The sequence below is a fragment of the Mustelus asterias genome, chromosome 4 (genome assembly GCF_964213995.1).
Source record: "Mustelus asterias chromosome 4, sMusAst1.hap1.1, whole genome shotgun sequence".
Classification (NCBI taxonomy): Eukaryota; Metazoa; Chordata; class Chondrichthyes; order Carcharhiniformes; family Triakidae; genus Mustelus; species Mustelus asterias.
In genome coordinates this window covers 43764145-43785423 of record NC_135804.1, presented here as the reverse complement: position 1 = coordinate 43785423, position 21279 = coordinate 43764145, and positions in this window count along the sequence as shown.

The window sequence follows — 21279 nt, the reverse complement described above, 5'->3', positions numbered from 1 at the left end:
ATCCCGGACCCCTGCACCAGGGAGACAAACCACCATCCGAGAGTCCCGTCTGTGTCCGCAAAAACGCCTATCTGACCCCCTCACCGTAGAGTCCCCAATTAGCACTACCCTCCTTTCCTTACCCTTTTGCACTACTGGGCCAGGCTCAGCTCCAGAGACACTGCCACCGCTGCTTCCCCCAGGTGGGCTGTCCACCCCAGTAGTACTCAGACAGGAGTACTTATTATTAAGGGGCACATCCACCGGGGTGCTCACCATCAACTGAGCTTTCTCCTTCCTCACTGTTACCCAGTTACCCTCCTCCCGTGGTCCCGGTGTGACCACCTGCTGATAGCTCCTGTCAATGACCTCCTCACTATCCCTAACCCGGCGAAGGTCCTCGAGCTGCAATTCCAGTTCCCTAACATGGTCCCTTAGGAACCGCAGCTCAACACACCCAGCACAGATATGGTCGTCCGGGAGGCTAGGAGCCTCCAGGACCTCCCACATCCTACATTGGGAACAACATACTGGCCTCACACTCATAATTGCCCCTTTAAACACACAGGGAAAAAAAAAGTGAATGAAAATTTTAAACTTACCTTTCCTCCTCCTGTTTTCTCCAAAGCCCTGCTCTCACTGGGTCTTTTTTTTAGGTTAGAGGAGGAGGGAGGGTGGGATACTCTACAAGTGTAGAGTATCGGGATTCCTCTCTGTTCCAATTTATTGGGGAAAAAAAAATCTCTCTCTCCCAGACCTCCCTGCGCGACCACTTCCGGGTTTAGATATTTTTAAAGAAAAAACCCGCGAAAAAGTAAGTTAAAAATAACAGCGCTTACCCGCAGCACTCCTCTCGCGAATCTGTCCCTCTCTGCTGCACTTCCAAGACGCAATGAGGCCGATTCACTGAGGTGAGTAACTTTTTAAAAAAAATCTCTCTCTCCCAGACCTCCCTGCGCGACCACTTCCGGGTTTAGATATTTTTAAAGAAAAAACCCGCGAAAAAGTAAGTTAAAAATAACAGCGCTTACCCGCAGCACTCCTCTCGCGAATCTCTCCCTCTCTGCTGCACTTCCAAGACGCAATGAGGCCGATTCACTGAGGTGAGTAACTTTTAAAAAAAAAATCTCTCTCTCCCAGACCTCCCTGCGCGACCACTTCCGGGTTTAGATATTTTTAAAGAAAAAACCCGCGAAAAAGTAAGTTAAAAATAACAGCGCTTACCCGCAGCACTCCTCTCGCGAATCTCTCCCTCTCTGCTGCACTTCCAAGACGCAATGAGGCCGATTCACTGAGGTGAGTAACTTTTTAAAAAAAAATCTCTCTCTCCCAGACCTCCCTGCGCGACCACTTCCGGGTTTAGATATTTTTAAAGAAAAAACCCGCGAAAAAGTAAGTTAAAAATAACAGCGCTTACCCGCAGCACTCCTCTCGCGAATCTCTCCCTCTCTGCTGCACTTCCAAGACGCAATGAGGCACTTCCAAGACGCAATGAGGTGAATTCAACAACGGATGAATGAACACCGCTCGACAATCACCAGACAGGAGTGTTCTCTTCCTGTTGGGGAACACTTCAGCAGTCATGGGCATTCAGCCTGTGATCTTCAGGTGAGCGTTCTGCAAGGCGGCCTTCACGACACACAACAACACAGAATCACTGAGCAGAAACTGATGGCCAAGTTCCGCACACATGAGGATGGCCTCAACCGGAATCTTGGGTTCATGTCACACTAACTGTAACCCCTACGACTTGCCTGGGCTTTCAAAATCTCACCAACTGTCCTGGCTGGAGACAATACACATTTCTTTAACCTGTGCTTAACCCTCTCTCCACTCACATTGTCTGTACCTTTAAGACTTGATTACCTGTAAAGACTCGCATTCCAACCATTATTTTGTAAATTGAGTTTGTGTCTTTATATGCCCTGTTTGTGAACACGATTCCCACTCATCTGATGAAGGAACAGTGCTCCAAAAGCTTGTGGCTTGTGCTACCAAATAAACCTGTTGGACTTTAACCTGGTGTTGATGACAGAAGACAGAGGGTGGTTGTAGAGGGTTGTTTTTCAAACTGGAGGCCTGTGACCTGTGGTGTGCCTGAGGGATCGGTGCTGGATCCACTGTTATTTGTCATTTATATTAATGATTTGGATGAGAATTTAGTAGGCATTGTTAATAAGTTTGCAGATGACACCAAGATTGGTGGCATAATGGACAGTGAAGAAGGTTATCTAGGATTACAACGGGATCTTGATCAATTGGGCCAGTGGGCTGATGAATGGCACTTGGAGTTTAATTTAGATAAATGCGAGGTGACCCATTTTGGTCGATCGAACCAGGGCAGGACTTACTCAATTAATGGTAGGGCGTTGGGGGGAGTTATAGAACAAAGAGATCTAGGGGTACAAGTTCATAGCTCCTTGAAAGTGGAGTCCCAGTGGACAGAGTGGTGAAGAAGGCATTCGGCATGCTTGGTTTCATTGGTTAAAACATTGAATACAGGAGTTGGGAAGTCTTGTTGAAGTTGTACAAGACATTGGTAAGGCCACACTTGGAATACTGAGTACAGTTCTGGTCACCCTATTATAGAAAGGATATTATTAAGCTAGAAAGAATGTAGAAAAGACTGACTAGGATGCTACCGTAACTTGATGGTTTGAGTTATCAGGAGAGGCTGGATAGACTGGAACTTTTTTCTCTGGAGCATAGGAGGCTTAGGGGTGATCTTATAGAGGTCGATAAAATAATGAGGGGCATAGATCAGCTAGATAGTCAATATCTTTTCCCAAAGGTAGGGGAGTCTAAAACTAGAGGGTATAGGTTTAAGGTGAGAGGGGAGAGATACAAAAGGTTCCAGAGGGGCAATTTTTCACACAGAGGGTGGTGAGTGTCTGGAACGAACTGCCAGAGGTAGTAATAGAGGCAGGTACAATTCGGTCTTTTAAAAAACGTTTAGACAGTTACATGGGTAAGATGGCTATAGAGGGATATGGGCCAAATGCGGGTAATTGGGACTAGCTTAGGAGTTAAAAAAAGGGGTGGCATGGACAAGTTGGGCCGGAGGGTCTGTTTCCATGCTTTAAATCTCTATGACTCTATGTCACACCTATGCTCAAAACATCTCTATTCTGGGGGCAGCACTTTCCAAGAGCCTCGTCAGGCCTTCATGTTGGCAGTACCAAGTTGCAGGAAAACTTGAAAATACTCATTGAAAGGTGTTTGGGGCCCTACTGCATATGTGCTGTGGATGTTGAATTGGGACGGCATAAACAACACCCTTATCAGGTAATCCCTGAGAAGGAGAGCCCCTGCATGGCAAAAAAGAATCTTGTAACAATTATGAGGTTTATAAGATTGTTAGGATTATACCTTTAGTTTAAGATAAATGAAGGAAGTCATGTGAACAATTCTGAAGACTGCCAGAGAGCAAGCCAGGGTGGTTTGATAGTTACAGATTAAAGAGGTCCCAAATTGTTTTATTGGGAAGACATTCAAAGTGTTTACACTTGGAGAGAGTGCAAATAATGTTCATCAGGATGTTGCCTGGTCTCGAGCGTGTTGACTATAAGGAGAAGTTGAATAAACTAGGATTGTTTTCACTGGAAAGATGGAGGCTGAGGGAAGACCTGATAGAGGTCTACAAAATTATGATTTTGATTTGATTTGATTTATTATTGTCACATGTATTAGTATACAGTGAAAGTATTGTTTCTTGTGCGCTGTACAGAAGCATACCGTTCATAGAGAAGGAAAGGAGACAGTGCAAAATGCATTGTTACAGTTATAACTAGGGTGTAGAGAAAGATCAATTTAATGCAAGGTAGGCCCATTCAAAAGTCTGATGGCAGAAGGGAAGAAGCTGTTCTTGAGTCAGTTGGTACGTGTCCTCAGACTTTTGTATCTTTTTCCCGACAGAAGAAGGTGGAAGAGAATATGTCTGGGGTACATGGGGTCCTTGATTATGCTGGCTGCTTTTCTGAGGCAGCGGGAAGTGTAGACAAAGTCAATAGAGGGGAAGTTGGTTTGCGTGATGGTCTGGGCTTCATTCACGACCCTTTGTAGTTTTTTTCAGTCTTGGTCAGAGCAGGAGCCATACGAAGCTGTGATACAACCAGAAAGAATGCTTTCTATGGTGCATCTGTAAAAGTTGGTGAGAGGCATAAGCGGGGTGGATAGTCAAAGGCATTTTCCCAGGGTGGAAGTGTCATTTACAAGGGGGCACAGGTTCAAGGGAGAGGGGGAAAATTTAAGAGAGATGTACGGGGGAGTTTTTTCAGGCAGAGAGTGGTGGGTGCCTGGAACATGCTGCCAGAGGAGGCGGTGGAAGCAGGGTATTAGCAACATTTTAGAGGCATCTGGCTGGGTACATGATTGGGAGGGAATAGAGGGATACGGTCCAAGTAAGGGCAGAAAGTTTTTTTTTTCAGTTTAGTTAGGGCATCATGATCGGCACGGACTTGGAGGGCCCAAGGGCCTGTCCTGTGTGTACTTTTCTATGTTATTTGTTCTTTGAGACAATGACAGCAGTGAGTCTCCGAAGTTCCAAAAAAAGTATCGAGCGTTTCGAGTTGTGAACAATTTTGCTTTAAATTGTGTATTTACTTCCTACGTAAAAGAGAGTTGGGGGTGGGGGGGGTGCAAAATACTCCCATGCCCTCACCAGTGGGTTCATATGGCAAGTGGGGAGAGGAAAGAATTCACCAGAAGACCCAAAAAATCGCTTTTACATTGGCATGAATTTCTCGCAGGATCTTCCATTGATGCCCACCATAGTAGATCAGGAAACCCACTGGTGGCCTGCATAAAACTGATTTGCATCCTGCTAATGGGATGCAAAAGAAGATCCAATCAGAATCTTCCTCCCATACCTGATTCTCCACGATGCCACTGGGAAAACATGCCAGTCCAGAACACATCTGGAACATTGTGGCATGCAGGAGACATGACTTACCAAAAAATGCCTGAGGTTGCTTCTGGAGTCTGGATGGAGGTTACCAGTGTCTCTGAACCCTGGAATACACAGGAGTAGATGGGGAGAGTATCTATTAGGTAGATATTCCAGCTTCAGTGCATTCAAGGAAGTCCATCTATCACCCAGGTATGATGGCAGGACACACACACTCAAGCCCATCCCACCACAGAATACGGCACTAAGCTCCCAGATGCATAATTAATGAGGTTAGGGCCAGAAGATATGGCATGGTTTTCCATCGGCCTCAGCAGCCCCCACCATAGGACTTAACCCCAGATGGGAAAATACCACTCTGGCTCTCAAGGATAACTAATTAGCATTTCTGCCTGGATACAAGGCCTATGTGATTTGTGTTACCATAAAGATGGGTTTTGAGAAGGGAAGTGCTTTAAAGATTTCTCTGAAAACTCAAAGACAAGATTAGTCTGCCAGAATCTGGGAGAGGAGCTATTGTCTGCAAGATGCACTATTTCATCATGAGAACTGCAGGTGGAAGTTTGTGCTCATATTGAAAAGATCAATTTCATGAGGAGTTAAAAGGAGATTAGAAGATTCACCTCGCTTTCATTGGGGGAAAAATCACCAAGGAATAAAACTACTCTGCGGTATCTTGAGCATCTGTAAGGTTGCCGGTGGGGATTCAAGATCTGGAAGTCGCAGTTCTTGGCAAGAATGCGATTTCAGATTTTCTCTGCCTGTCGCCGGTGACGTCATCAGGTTCACACCCATAATGGGTGCGAAACTGCATTACATATATTTATATACATTTTAATATTATTAACATGCCCCCTCACCAGATACTGATCCCCCGCTGAATGTTGACATCACTCCGAAGTGAGGCAATGTTGGTGCAGTTTACAACAGGTTCACACAGACACAAACCTGTCATGGGGGTCTACCCGGGGGCGTAAAGGAAAATATAGCCCCTGGGGGAGAGAGACGTGGCCTGGCAATGTCCTAGAAGTGCTCTCTGGCACTGCCTCTTGGTAGTCATGATGTGGAGATGCCGGCGTTGGACTGGGGTAAGCACAGTAAGAAGTCTCACAACACCAGGTTAAAGTCCAACAGGTTTATTTGGTAGCAAATACCATAAGCTTTCGGAGCTTGCTGCTCCTTCGTCAGATCATGGCAAGAATGCGATTTCAGATTTTCTCCGAAGGAGAAAGATTTTCTGATGAAGGAGCAGCAAGCTCCGAAAGCTTATGGTATTTGCTACCAAATAAACCTGTTGGACTTTAACCTGGTGTTGTGAGACTTCTTACTGCCTCTTGGTACAGGTTGATACCAAACCCATGCCAACCAGGCAGTGCCAAGGGGCAGGTCCCAGTGGAAGCCCCATGGGGGGGCGGGGCAAATTCATTTAGATATGGTGGTGGCCGGAAGTGGACGGCAAGGCAGGGGATGCTGATGATATCTGTTGGTGGGGTGGGGGGGGTGGAGATGGGTGCTGGCTCAGACTGTAGGTTGGGTGGAAGGTGGGGAGGTGCCGATGATCGGAGTGGAGGGATGGGGGAGAAGGTGCCGATGGTTGGGTGGAGAAACTGTCAATGATTGGAAGGGTATAGAATTGCTGACTCTGATCAGAAGAGGGGAGAGGTGTCCCTGAGATCTCCGTGGTGGGCTAGGTGGGAAGTTCACTAAGTTTCTGATTGGGGCGCTTTTTAAAGATGGCCCCCCGATTCCTGAGCAGCCGAATTTGCCAGCATGTTTGGGCCCCCCTGTATGATGGCGTGAAACATGCTCCTTTGATTATTTTTTGGCAGAATATCGTAAGATCTGGAGAGAAAACCGACTGGTTTCTCTGGTGAGAAGCACTCTAGTTTTCTCCCTAGAAACAACACACTAACGTTTTTTAGTGATTCCCCCCCCCCCCCTCCCCCCCGCAGCACTGCAAAAGACAGTTCAAAGATTCAAGGTTCCCAAGCTGAGAATGGAAAAGAACAGTCGTAAATCCTCAGGAGCTAAGAACCATCTTGCACTGGTTCTGGGAGAATTGAATGTCGATTTAACGGGATGTGTAGAGTATACCTGTGAAGCGTGCTTTAGTTGTATTGAAAGGAAAAGGGAAGCGTTCTGTTTTGTGCCTATAAAGATAGTGCTTCTTCAAGAGTGCTTTTAGTTTTTTGTTGCAGTAAAAGTCTTAAAACATGAAATCTTGTTGCATCATCCTCTCAGCTATTAGCGGGAAGTTTGAATTTCTTTTTAACAGTTATCGGTCTCTATAGAGATCATAACAATCTACTTACCTTGGCACTTCAAGAGATGTCTGAAAACAATTTCTTCATTTGCTCCCATGTCTGGAGGGAGACCCTCGTGACCTGTTGTGCCATCTCTTTTCATGTCTCTTTTCATTCCTACAGTCAATGGAGTTAGAGCATGTGACACAAGGCATCATTAAAGTGGTAGATTACGAGGAAGCTTTTTGAGGACGAGAGTAATAAGGCAGAGAATTTTCAGAATTAAGCTCCCATATAGGAGAAGGATAGGGGAAAGCTATCCTACAGATGGTAGAATGGTGTGCAGAGGGGTGAAAGGCGCATCAGTCTAGAGTCAGAAGAATAAGAGAAAGTAGAATGGGGGGAGATTGCAGAAATAGAGTAGTCGAGGCTATAGAGAGATATGTAAATGAGGAGCAGAAATTAGAAAATATGTTGAGAGATGGGGAGCTCGTGGTGAAAGCTTTATGTTCAATGATAGAAACTCGGTACTTAATAAGATGAAGGTTGCAGAGTTCTGATGAGTTTGAATATATGATGGGTTGAACTGGCTGGCAAGGAGAACATTGGTGGTGAAGAAGGCACAGAGAAATCTCAACAGTATGGTAGGAATAGAGACAGACAATGGTAAAGAGATGGAAGTATGTGATCTTGGTAATGGGTAGGAATAGGGACTTGATCAGATGTCAGCAATTGATTTTTGTTGTCAGAAAAAAATAATCCAGGCCTGCGAGGAGCAATAAATATGCTTAACGTCTTAGAAGATATTTTTCAGTGGCAATAAAAATACAAGTATTTTATTTTCCTTGAGGTTAAACTAATGTCTTTGAGGTTTATTTGTCTGTGTCAATCATAGACAAAGTGTTCCAGAATTTCCAGGCCTGTCATGCCACACACAACCCTGAAACCTTTCTGAGTATTGAAACAATAATTGAGAACACAGACAACAAAGACCATGCTAGTTAACCAGAGTCATGCAGGCGTGTTCATGCCACCAATTAACCCCCTCCTTTGCCTGTCCCAGACTCATGAACCAATCGACATTTTTTTTGACAGTGACATCCTTTGAAAATAGTAGGAAAGCTTTAATTCTTTACAGTGAAAATTCATTCTATTTTGCTACACAAGCATTTCACGAATCCTGATGTGTTTTTCGTCTAATAGCCTTTAGACTCGATGAGCACTATTTGCACATATAGAAACAATATTGCATAATTTGTCTTGGGAAAATGCTTAAAAGCTTTGTGCCATTTTTCTTGATTTAACTCGTGTATTATCCAAGCCTTTTAACGCTAAATGACCGTGCTTTAAAATGTATCCAGCTCTAACCCACTTCATGTCACCAAATTTCTAGGGAGGACACTGATACAGTACTTATCCAACTCTAAAATCTATACAAACAAAATTAAGCTCACCAGTTTCAGTCGTGCTCAGTTAGTTTTATGCATCGTCATTTAATCTGTAGAAGGAATTTATAAGAGACAGCAAAAACAATTTAGACTCCAATTGGCACAATGTAGAATTGATTGGTGAGAGTATTTATTTTCTAGAAGGGCATTAGTTTACCAGCGTGCAAATATTGAAATGCAGCAACTGAAACAGTTTCAAAATTGTATGTTTTTTTTCTGCCCTAAGATATTTTTGCATCTAGCAATACGATGGAGGAAAATAATCTTTATCAATGTACCACATTGCTGTTTGAGATAAAATACACCTAATTAATTTATGGTGAATTGGAGAAGCTATACTTTGTTACTGGTTAGATACTCTTTTCAAAAACAATTAAACTAATATTTAATGTCTAGTTCCATCAGGCAACATAACACACTAAAAATAAAATTAACTTAGATAAATTATCTTAAATGCTCTAATAATTATTTATCTCTAATAAATTAAATTCTTACCTTCTCAGACATGTTCAATTAATCCACTTTAGAATTTATATCCAGTGCAGATTTATTAATGGTTACACAGAATGTGTAGAGGAAATGTTTAAAAGGGCAGTTCCGCATTAGTACAACGTTGACTGCTGTGAACTAGGTTGAACAGTGCACTGTCATGTGTTTCAATAAATTGATAAGAGTTCCAAAAGGGTTTTATGGAGGTGACACATTTTCCTTCGCATAAAATTTGTCCCTTAGTATTTTGTTCTTTGTGGCTGAGCTTATGGGTCGCTTCTAAGTAAAAGGGTTGTCCTCGTCACCTGCCATTTTCACAGCCTGTTTGACACCCTAGGGCTTCCCAGCAGCACTCTCCAGCAGGAGCTGTCTCCGAGCTTTTAGCACCACCAAATAATTGAGGTTGTCACATCTCTTGTTCATTGTTTTTCCAGCCTGGAAAAAATGCAAATATTTCATTGTAGTCATTAATTTTCCCATACTTTTCTTAAAGCATTTAGTTGGTTTGATCAGATGAAAAGGGCTGAAGGCATTATTGCAAACATGCTGGCATCCAGGTCTGCCTGTAGTGGAGAGAATCTCATCAGATAAAGTCTCAGGGAGGTCATCAATCATTGGTGCTGACAACCATTTTGCCTTCGTTTGTTACAGATGTGAACATGCTTAATTATTTGTAGTGTAATTAGTTCATGAAATGTCAGGAAATGTCAAACTGTGTTCACAGTGCAGATTTCTTCAGCAAAGTGGAATGAGAGCAAGTGTCAATGGGAGACATGCAGGACTGATGAGCAAAACCATGTCTGCAGGCAAATGAGGAGATGGCTTAGGGGTGATGAGAGAGGGTCAAAAACTACTTAGCGTTAGCCTTCCGGGGTGACATTTTCTAATATATGTAATAAGTATGTAAAAAAAGATAAAAACCAACACCAGTCCAGAGAGTGAAGAATTTCTGAAGTAAATATTCATTTTAGTTTCAAGCATTTCTGAATCAATTTTGTGACATTATTTTTTTTATTACTGTTCCAAATGAAGGTGTCCTGCTGGGTTTAACTGCTTGTCTGACCCTCCTGCAACTCCAAGCTGTTTCTTTATATTTACTGTAAGTAGTTTGATAATATTGAAAATAATATTAAGCCTATTGAGGAACTAGGTGCAGCTGGTTGAGTTTAAGTAGTGCCATTTCTGGAACTTTGCAAGAAAACAAATCCACCTCAACAGATGGGGTGAAAGTCTTTGCTCTCTAATGACTGCAAAGAGTCTTAAGTATAATATGTTCTGGCATTCTCAACCCAGGTCCCAAAGAACAGAAGACCATAGCTCCAAACTGCCCATAATTCAGCGCTAATTAGGCAGTCTCACTGGGAGAGACCATAAGGATGGTACGGGAAATGAAACAGTCATACTGGCACAGGAAGGTGTTCTCACGCATTCGGCTGAGCCACAGTATAAGAGTTCTATACCATGCATCTAAATCATACTCTCCTGCACCTGAGAGCATTGAATTCAGTTGCTATAAGAAAGCATTCCATCCCCTAGTGTTTGAACAACACAAGTTTTACAAATACGATTTGTTACTAATTCTGGTCCTTTTTTAAAAAAAAGAAATGGAACCTGAAACTCAAACAATGTAACGCAAGATGGGTTCTCACAAATGCAGTCTGCAAGCTGATCAAGATAATTCATATGCATATTAGGAAATCATAATGGATACATACTAATTAATCCCTTGTTGCTAAAACCCCAATTAGTACTATTTTGTTGTCACTAGGTTATCAAGTTAACATGGAATAATAAAATAATTGTGACCATTTTCTGGGAAGTGTCATTTCTTTGTGGAGTTATTAGAAAGAATGAGGCCACAACCATTAGAATACTGTTTATATTGCCCAAAGAAGACCTTTTGTCTAAGATGTGATGACAATAAAATGAGCTTTATGCTACAGAAGGTATTTAGTTGGCTTATGTGCGAATTTCTTAGACAGCACTCTACTGGGCAGCCAAGCATGGCGAGGAGGAAATGGCAGAGACAATCGCCAGAGATGGCATTGATGTCCATGTTAAATCTGTAAGTGACTGAGATGTTAACTGATGTTTGATTGGTCTCTTGAAATCTTAAGCATATTTTCTTGCTCCCCCGCCGCCACCCAGCCTCCACCCCCACCCCCACGCCTGCCTTTGTACTTTCACCCCCTGCTGGCCTACTTTAAAAAAAGCACCTTTCTTCTATTAAAAAGACAGGGGCTTTTTATAGTGATCTTGCTAGACTGTCACTCAGACCTGTCAAATCTGCCACCTTAGCATGCTATTAAACCAGAGTACGGTGCTACTGTCAGTTTATTTTAGGAAATTTACTAAAAATACTTTGAAGAGTTTAATGTGCCTCGAATATGCATTGGCAAATGCTGTATAGATGCAACAAAGACATTTTTTTTGAAAATTCAAATTTATCTGTTTTATGTATACATGACCACATTCAATTTAATGGGTACATTTTAGGCACAAACTGATTAGTGTTCACTTTGTTAAAGCTATTGAGTTTTTGTGGTGGGAAATTTATTGATGGAGATATTTTATTGAAGGTGCCAACATAATCGGACCATTCTGCCCTCGCAAAGCTAGAGAAACTTGGACTTTGTTTACTATTTAGTCCTCATAAATTTGGAATTAAAATGCGACTTCAACTAAAATTGGTAACACCAGTCAGGTTGTAATATGAGGTTAGACCTTAGGAAAGTGAAGTTTATTTAAGAAAAGAAATGAGTTCTGACCCTGGGTGGGGATTACAAAAAGGAGCTAGATTTTCAACTTGCCGCTCAGGCAAAAAACTGGGATTGTGGATTGTCCCCACTATAGAAAACGCCTAACGATAATTTCCCTTAACTTGAAAGGAACTGAAAATCAGGCAGTTTCCGTAATGGACTGCCAATCTGCGATGCCCAAACGGCATTGAAAATCTACGCCAAAGTGCTCTGAATTGGGCCCATTCCTAACATTCAAACTTACAATTTTCAGGGAAAGAAAATCTCCCGGATAAACAATGCCAGTTTCTACATTTATTCCTATTGTCACATCAAGATTTAATTTAGGGATGGCTTATTGTAAATGCTACATCATAGTTAAGATCAAATTAAACTTAAAATTCTTACAAGTGGAGTGGACAATCTTGCAATAAATTCAGAAGAGCAAACAGTTTGGGTCTGTTGGTTGAGGAGATTTATCTCTACTTTATGCAATCTTAAGTTTAATATGAAGCTTTAACTTGAGATTTGTGAATATTTTTGTTGATTGATAAACCTCTTCTAAGAAACAAAAAACTTTTGGTATAGACATCTTCATAAAATGTAAAAGTCCAGTTGTTTGATTGCAATTCCTGTATTGTGAGTTATTCACCAGGCTGTGGCAATCAAGAAAAAGAAGCCACCTTTCCAACAAATTTTATTCATTATTTCAGTTGTCCCTTAATTACCTTAATATCATCAATAGCATTTTTTCATCACAGGGCACTAGAATTTTCCTCTCTTAAATAAAACAGAGCATTTTCCCTTTGTCTTGCATTAATTTGAATATATGTATTAATTTGCAGTGATTACGATATATTTTATTTGGAACAAGTGACCTACAGATAAAGATTGTAGCTTTGTTGATTTTAACAATATATTTTTGCAAATGTCTCATCCTTGATAAGGAAGTTGACTTGAAATCCTTGAATAATTTTTGTGCGTTGAAAAATATCAAGGGAATAATATGGTGGCTCGATTATTGACACTCCTTATAAATCCAAACTATGATGACTAATAAAATGGATATTGTCAAATATATTAGTAGAGAAAATAAGTCATGGTAGAAACACCCAGAAATATCCATTTTCATTTTATAGAATAAATCGTCTTGAAATGCTGTAAAACTGCAACTGTAGTCCTGAAAGGTTTTTAAAAAACCTTTACATTTGCATTAATGAGTACTGATTTCCCCATAACTGTAGTTATTCTTCAAGGTGAAACCCATTCCTTGGTTTATCTTAGCCACGGCATCCAGGCTTTAATTTCTTTTCTCCAACCTTTTCATTTTCAAATAAATTGAGGCATCCCATTTAAGACCTTTTTTTCCACACTGTGCCTGAGGCTCGGTTTGCGTTCAAGTCAAATAAAATTGGAATGCTCCATTGCACCTTTTTTCCACTTTTCCACCTTTTGTATGTGAAGTGGCAGACGTGAATTTAATAGAGGAAGAATGCTGTGATTACTTAATGGTTTCCCAGACAGCAATGGCCTGGAGAATTAAATTTCACATCTGCTTTGATTGTGTTAATCTCTCTCTTCACATCCAGGCTGTTATGATGTGCACATGAGAGATAATGTTTAAACTGACTAAAGCAAAGTAAACCAGACAAGTCTGTTATTGGCTTTATAATTACATAATTAACTTTTTGTCTCTAATCGTTATGGAGGTAATGGTGCTGTTAAAATGGGTTTCTGGTGAGCAGAAACTAAATCAAAAATCAATAATCCATAGAATGCCATTAAGGGCTGTAACAGCGCTTGTTTGATTCACTCAAGTTTTTGTACTGCAAATGAATTTCATTATGGTGCAGAATGTTATCTGGCAAGCTGACTTTCAACTGATAGAAGTGAGCAAGAGCATTGTAATCAGCAGTGTGCAGGAAAATGGACAAATGTTGCCATAAATTACACTCTGCTTGAAATGCAGTTATTGTAGAGCGATTGACCTACTTGAAATTAATTCTATTTTCCATGAACCCTCCTTTATTTCTAATTTACATTACGATCATATAGGTCTGAAAAATGATATCATAAAAAAGATTAATGTACTAATTACTTGTCTTCTTATCTCCCCCTCCCTCGGTTCCAACACCTTTGGACCAACTCGCTCAGCATGTAAGTATGTCACTTATTTCATTGTGACAGGGGTAATGTATTTGCAAACTGTGCTATAAATATTGGAATTCAGGGTAGCTATCTCATATTCAGACACCAGCCTTTTGAGCTATGCTTTTCCAAATGAGTTTAGAATTGACAAAGATTTTCAAAGCCAAATTACCTGTATGTCACTGTGAAATTAGGTTCTTGACCCTGCCTCTGATGTATGCTTATTTTCTACATATTTTCTCCCTCAATTTTATGCATCACTATTCACTGTTGGAACTGGTGACATGTCTATCCTGAAAGGGGGTAAGTAATACTTTAATACACCTGTGAAATGAGTCTGCGTTTGTCATGAATATGCTGAATGCCACCAGCGGCTGCAGTCAAATTGTTATTCCAGTGGCTCAGCGTGACCTGAGCTTTCCTTCAGTAGGGCAACCATAAAGATCCTGCTGTCTTAACACTGCTTCGCATTTGAAAAACAGTGGAAATGTTTTCTGCACTCCTAATTTTAATCCCATTCTACCCGTGCCACCCCCCACACCTCCTTCAATTTTCCTTTTAAGAATGCATGTTTGAAAATGACTCTATTCTTTTAAAAATATCAACATTCTTTACATAATGTATACTTATCATGAATATCATTGTTATTACAAACATTATAGATAATATTATTTTCAAGTTGTCTTCTTGATATAGAAATTTGCTTTTAAGGGCTGCCGTATACATTTTTGCAAGCAATTGCAAGAACGTCCTCCTCTATGGTGATTTTAAATGAAATAAGTTTGAGATTTTATTTACAATTTCTAAAACTATGTGTTAATTACGGTACACAGGCAAAGTATAGTGAGTAATTATGTTAAATTACTCATTATTGTTTTTATTTATTCATTCATGAGAAGTGATCATTTTGACAAGGCCATCATTTATTGGCAATACCTAATTGCCTTTGCAGAGGTGGTCGTAAGCCACTTTCTTGAACTGCTGAAGGACATTATAATGAATTTGATGCTACCGAGTGGCTCATTTAGCTATTCCAGAAGACCACATTACTTTGGGTCTGGAGTCCTATATAGGCTAGACCAGGTAAGGACAGCAATCTTCCTTGCTGAAAGGACATTTGTGAGCCAATTGAATGTTTACACCAATCCTGTAATTTTACGGTCATCATTACTGATGGGTTTTTAGTCCCCATTTATTTAATTAACTGAATTTAAATTTCTGAATTGCCTCATTGGTGATTTGAACTCAAATCTCTGGATTATCCAGTAATATATCCACTATGCTACCTTACCCGTACTCTTTCAGACAACTTTACTTCCATCCAAATAACCTATGCTTGTCAATAAACCATATAATCCACATTTTATTAGTTTGTGTAAAATATTGAAAGTGGAGGGATGTGGGAAAATCTACCGATACCACCTATCCCTTTTAAACTGCAGTGCATAGTTCCCATTCATGCTCCTGCCCGTACACATACACTGGTATTTGAGTGTTGGAATCATCTCTTCTGACACACAAACTAACTCACAATCACCTGTTCACAAACACAGATGCTGACTGAAGTATTTGTCAAAAAGACTTAACAGCTTAGCTGTAGCGATCAGTAAGTCTTGAAAAAACAACAAGCAAGGATATAACCTGCTTGCAGTTACAACTCACAGGTATGCAGGAAATAGCACGTCATATGTTGGTTTCATAAAAGTGTCAATTTTTTTAAGTTTAAATTTTTATAATTTAAATTTTTTTGTTGTTTAATAAAATTATTTGCCTCTTAAGATTAACTGCTTCAGGAAAAACTAGGCTGATTTTAAGATTCGACTCTATATTATACATTATTATCTCAGCTAAACTTTTTTCACCCTTAACGATGTTTTTCACTCCCACAGACATGTTTAGTACTTGACAGTCTTGTAAGTCTACAAATTAACTTGATACATCGTTCCCCTAAAATGAGTTCCACTACTTTTTGTGGGTTTTTAAATTTCAGTGAGTTCTTTTACGTGAACAAGATTGCCTTCATTTCTGGAGGCAAGACACCTGGCTCAACTGGAGCAGTAATTCATTTTTAGTGTTTAGGGTGTGATCATCATTCAGATAGGTCTCAGTCTTTGAATGATGGATGGTGAGTAAACTGGAGGCTGATAGGACATAGCCCATGAATCTGTTCTACATCATCAGTTCCTTTGATCACTGGCAGAAGTTCAGAGATGCCTCTGTGCATCTGTCCAAATAAACAAAGTACCAGTTATATCCTCTGGAGCTGCATTCACAAACGTAGAACCCACCTCCATTTCACACTCACCTCCTTCCCCAAAATGCCTCCAGTATAAAATAAATGCCACCGTTCTTTTATTTGGATAGAACAATTTGAAAAGGCCTAAGATAATGACAGATTCCGTAGATAATAGATGACCCATGAAAGATGATAGCTGTGCTGACAGCAGGGGCTGGTTTCGGCATAGCTGCCATGCAACATTAAGGCCTACAGCTGTCATGACAAGAAACTCAAAAGTTACAGCAATGCTATAGCGATTACATCATTTATCTTTTGAAGGCTGTTCCCTGATTAGTGTCTTGCATTCATTCTACTCACTGTCGGTGCTCAGCTTGAAGTAACTTGTCAGTTCATTTTCCAAGAATAAATCAAAGGATGTTTGTTTCATAGTCAGGTTGGGTTTAGTGTATGTGGCAGTTGACTCTGCTTATTGGACTGTTTAACAAATATTGATCATGTTTTATAAAGAACGTCCTCTATAAATGCCACCTTTTCCTTTGTTTAAAATCTTTGACCTTTCTTTGCTTCATTAAATTTACACATAGCAAAAAAAAGGTGGAAAAGGTTGAAGAGTCTGTGGCCTTTATATATTACACAACGTACATGACTCTGCCTGTCACCAAACTCCAAATTCCTCTTATTGGGATAATGAGGCAACTCTCAAACTCAATATATATATATATATAAAATAGATCAGGCATTCAAGTTCCTTTTTAAATATGAGATGTACTTTTATACACTAATGAAGAACAATTTCCCCTTAGGCACGAATTAGATTTTTTGTGGAAGAAATGTTAAATTTCCCAAAGCTATTTCAGCAGTAATATAGGACCCAAATGACTATTGGTCAATTATTAGGTTTATTTCAGAAGCTTAGAAGGTGTATTGCCCAAGTAAATCTTTCTCATAAATGAAATACATCAAGTTGTACAGGTGTGACAATCTGTTTTTATGGACATTTTAATTAAGATGGTATACAATTAGTATTTTTAAATACAGGAATGCATTAATTTATGGTTGTCGGAGTACTGAATAAGTAGTTCCCAGGGACGGTTTGACATTAAAATTTATGGCACTGTTGGTTGATGCTTTTTCTCATTATGTCACTAGAGCACTGCATGCAATGGTTGGCATTTTCATACAGTCAGAATTTTATTTTCATTGGTGAAATTTCAAACCAAAGTAAAATAATGTCGTGGGCCCTAAATTTCCTGATGGCATCTCTGCAGGATTGACTGCAAAACTTATTTTGCTTTCTGTGCCGATTTCACTGAGCAGGAATTTATGCCTAAATTTCATGCGGTGCTCATTTTCTTACACCGAATATAGGAACAAGTGTAAAACAAGTGTCACTGGAGTGCCACCAATTGGGTTAACAGTGAATAGATGATAGCCTTCTCGTGATTCTTAGACCCTCTTGCTTCTGCCGCTCATTAATTGTCATCACCCATTATTATGCAGAACAAAAACATTGTCACTTGGTCCTTCTGATCATGTGAAGGAATTCTGAGACTGATACAAATTTGGTTAAATATCTTTGATTTGATTTAATTTATTATAGTCATATGTATTATTATACAGTGAAAAGTATTATTTCTTGCGCACTATACAGACAAAGCATACTGTTCATAGATAAGGAAAGGAGAGTGCAGAATGTGGTGTTACAGTCATAGCTACGTTGTAGAGAAAGATCAACTTAATGCGAGATAGGTCCATTCAAAAGTCTGATGGAGGCAGGGAAGAGGCTGTTGTTGAATCGGTTGGTAAGTGTTCTCAGACTTTTGTATCTTTTTCCCGACGCATGTTTCAATAAGAAAAATCGTAAATAAATGCGTTGACAGTTATTATCACATTCCAGGATTCTCATGTATACTGACGCCAAGTGAATTCAGGTTGAGAGGCACCTAACCTTTTGGGATTAAATCTACTCCAGTGTTCTGCTTGTGTAAATCCAGGTAAATTGCATGGTCCTTTCAATGGTAGTAGAGCTATGTAAATGAACGGTAGAGGCTTTTGGCAGATGTATCTGGGAAGGGGCAAAAACAATCAAGGAAATTTAGGCGCACTAATGTTTCAATATAAAACTAACATAAATTATGTCTATGCAAATTTGCATTAAAATAAACTGGAGTCGCGCAGCATTACACGAAAGCCTTCCAGGAAATTTCCAGCCATTGTTTTTGGTGTTTTGCTACAGATTATCATGCATCATAAATGCATATGGTACTGAAGCTTATGAATTGGTGGATGCAGCATAACACTTATTTCACTGGTTATTGAGCACAGAGGTTCGCTATTCTTTATTGGAATGTGAACAGTCTGCACATTCACACGTAGAACAGAAATCAGGGGATGTTGGCTCAGTCTTGCTAAATGGATAACTCCATTAAAGTGGTGTCCATTACCTAGCTATTTTGGAATGGTTACACTACATTAATTATTTGGGAGCTGTCCAAATTATTTATTCATAGTTAGATGAGCACGAGGTTTTATTTCGCTTCAAAGGCCCTAAAGTTCAGATTCGTGTATCATCTAAAGCAAAAAAATAATGTCAGTAAGCTAACTTGATGAGTCAACTTTCCATTATGGATTGTTGGTGCATTTTACCTAATTAATTAACTAGAAAACAGACACATTCATGCCTTTTCAAATCTTGCCACCCTGCTAGACTACTAAAGACTGGATATATACTTATCGCCGACATGGTGGCACAGTGGTTAGCATGCTGCCTCACAGCTCCAGGAACTCTGGTTCAATTCTGGCCTTGGGTGACTGTCTGTGTGGAGTTTGCACATTCTCCCTGTGTCAGTGTGGGTTTCCTCTGGGTGCTCCGGTTTCCTCCCACACTCCAAAGCTGTGCAGGTTAGGTGGATTGGCCATTTAAATTGTCCCTCAGTGTCCCAAGATGCGTCGATTATGGGGATTAGCGGGGTAAATATGCGAGGTTGGATGTATTACGGGGATAGGGCGAGGGAGAGGGCCTGATCAAGATGCTCTGTGAGAGAGTTGGTGTAGACTCAATGGGCCGAATGGTCTCTTTTGCACTGTAGGAATTCTATGAATCTATACTATGATTTGTTCAAGTAAAAACACTGCGAGAAAATAATGCCTTAGAATTAAGCTTTGTAAAATAATTAAATCATGTATTCTAATTCTGTAACTTTAACACATGTCACACTCTTAAGTGAACTTTTATAAACCTGGCTTGAAGACTTGCTTCTGAGTGCATGGAACTGTATTGGACTGGTCAGACCCAGTGCCGTATCAATTGATAAGGTGGCTGGATGTGTTGAGAACTTCCTTCTTTAGGAATGTTGTAGATTAGAAACTAACGCCAGATGCCAGATACCAATTCAAAATCAATTATGTGTCCTGATATCTGGTCAATTAGCTCCAATGGTTTGTAATTAAAAGGGTCTAATTAACAGGTTAGGGTATAAGAAAAAAGGTCAAAACTATATTGATTGTAACAGACAGAAAACATCCAAAAAGGGGGCTACCTCTTCCCAGGATCCGAGAAGTATGAAAAGCCTGCCGGCCGCCACCATTTTCACCGGGGGTAGGGAGGGATTTGGGACAGGTTTTAGTGTGCATGTTTTGTGAAGGCAGCTGCACGTGTTAAAGTGCAGCCATTTTAGTCAGATCTGATTTTGGTTGGTGGGATGTTGAAAACATGACTTGTGCAATTTAGATCTGGTAGAAGGAGGTTTATAGCTGCTGGAGGTTTTTAAAGAAGTAGGGTACCCTTTTGGAGAGGTACTGTACCCTTTTGGATACAATCCTGGGACACCTTTGGGGGAGGCCAGCTATCGTTTGGGTGAGATATGGTGCCCTTTGAGAGAGGTGAGGTGCTCTTTAGGATTGTTAAAGGTAGGCATGAATATGCACACAAAGTGCACATTCATGTTAGAATGTCAAACCTATTGAAATCATCAAGACTGTAGACTGCAAAGAGACATAGATAGGATGCAAAGCTGGGCTGAAAAATGGCAGATGGAGTTTAACCCTGATAAATGTGAGGTGATTCATTTTGGTCGGCCAAATTTAAATGTGGATTACAGGGTCAAAGGTAGGGTTCTGAAGACTGTGGAGGAACAGAGAGATCTTGGGGTCCATATCCACAGATCTCTGAAGGTTGCCACTCAAGTGGATAGAGCTGTGAAGAAGGCCTATAGTGTGTTAGCTTTTATTAACAGGGGGTTGGAGTTTAAGAGCCGTGGGGTTATGCTGCAACTGTACAGGACCTTGGTGAGACCACATTTGGAATATTGTGTGCAGTTCTGGTCACCTCACTATAAGAAGGATGTGGAAGTGCTGGAAAGAGTGCAAAGGAGATTTACCAGGATGCTGCCTGGTTTGGAGGGTAGGTCTTATGAGGAAAGGTTGAGGGAGCTAGGGCTGTTCTCTCTGGAGCGGAGGAGGTTGAGGGGAGACTTAATAGAGGTTTATAAAATGATGAAGGGGATAGACAGAGTGAACGTTCAAAGACTATTTCCTCGGGTGGATGGAGCTATTACAAAGGGGCATAACTATAGGGTTCATGGTGGGAGATATAGGAAGGATGTCTTTACTCAGAGAGTGGTTGGGGTGTGGAATGGACAGCCTGCAGTGATAGTGGAGTCAGACACTTTAGGAACATTTAAGCAGTTATTGGATAGGCACATGGAGCACACCAGGATGATAGGGAGTGGAATAGCTTGATCTTGGTTTCAGATAAAGCTCGGCACAACATCGTGGGCCGAAGGGCATGTTCTGTGCTGTACTGTTCTATGTTCTAAGACAACTGTCAGGGGAAATGTCAAAAAACTGTCAAGCTGTCAAAGCATTTAAATATCCTGCCTTTTAAATATTAGGAAAAAAGTGTTTAAAAAAAGATCAGTAGTTGCTATTGCATACAACCTGCTGACATAAAACTGTGGGTTATGATTACAGGATTAGGGCTGCATGACTGATTTTGCATCATTATCACAGTGGAGTGCCTGTTGGTTCACAGTTTGATTAACAGCTCCAATAGTTCTAAACTCTTTGAAGTTGGACTATGAATACAAAT